The sequence below is a fragment of the Otolemur garnettii genome, unplaced genomic scaffold, assembly GCF_000181295.1.
Source record: "Otolemur garnettii isolate 467f Iridium unplaced genomic scaffold, OtoGar3 scaffold00122, whole genome shotgun sequence".
NCBI lineage: Eukaryota > Metazoa > Chordata > Mammalia > Primates > Galagidae > Otolemur > Otolemur garnettii.
This window is the reverse complement of record NW_003852517.1, coordinates 4,130,825-4,131,539: the sequence shown is the minus strand read 5'-3', so window position 1 is coordinate 4,131,539 and position 715 is coordinate 4,130,825. Positions and strand designations below refer to the sequence as shown.

General features: G+C 57.2%; 1 protein-coding gene across 19 annotated transcripts in view; it reads left to right on the top strand.

Annotated features, from left to right (window-relative positions):
* ZBTB20 (zinc finger and BTB domain containing 20) overlaps positions 1-715 on the top strand; it is a 777,433-nt gene that overhangs the window by 436,681 nt on the left and 340,037 nt on the right. The gene's annotated exons all lie outside the window — the stretch shown is intronic.

The following is a 715-nucleotide window of genomic DNA, read 5'->3' as shown; positions in this document are numbered from 1 at the left end:
ATAATAACCCAAGAATTCTACTCCAAAGAATTGAAAACAGGTACTCAAACAAGTACACACACCATGTGTTCATAGCAGCACTATTCATAATAGCCGAAAAGTGGAAACAGCCCAGATAGCCACTGATGGAGGAATAGATAAACCAAGCATGCTATAGCCATGCTGTAGACTACTACTCATCCACTGCACTTGGTGCCCACAGAGCGCTAGAGCCTCTGCACTTCGCCCCCTCATGGCATAGAGCCACTGCGCCCTTAGGGCGCTACAGCCCCTCACCCTCAGGGCAAAACATACCATGCCCTCAGGGTGTGAGGCCCCCTTGCCCTCAGGGCATACACAAATCGTGCCCTCAGGGCGTGGAGACCCCCTCACCCTCGGGCATAAACACACCATGCCCTGAGGGCACAGAGCCCCTTGCCCTCAGGGCATAAAGCACGCCATGCCCTCAGGGCGTAGCGCCCCTTGCCCTCGGGGCATAACACACCATGCCCTGAGGGTGTAGGGCCCCCTCGCCCTCAGGGCATAAGCACGCCATCCCCTCGGGGCATAGAGCCCCTCACCCTCAGGGCATAAACACATCATGCCCTTGGGGCATAAACACACCATGCCCTCGAGGCATGGAGCCCCTCGCCCTCGGGGCATAAACACATCATGCCCTCAGGGCATAAGCACACGGTGCCCTGAGGGCATAGAGCCCACTCGCCCTCAGAGCATA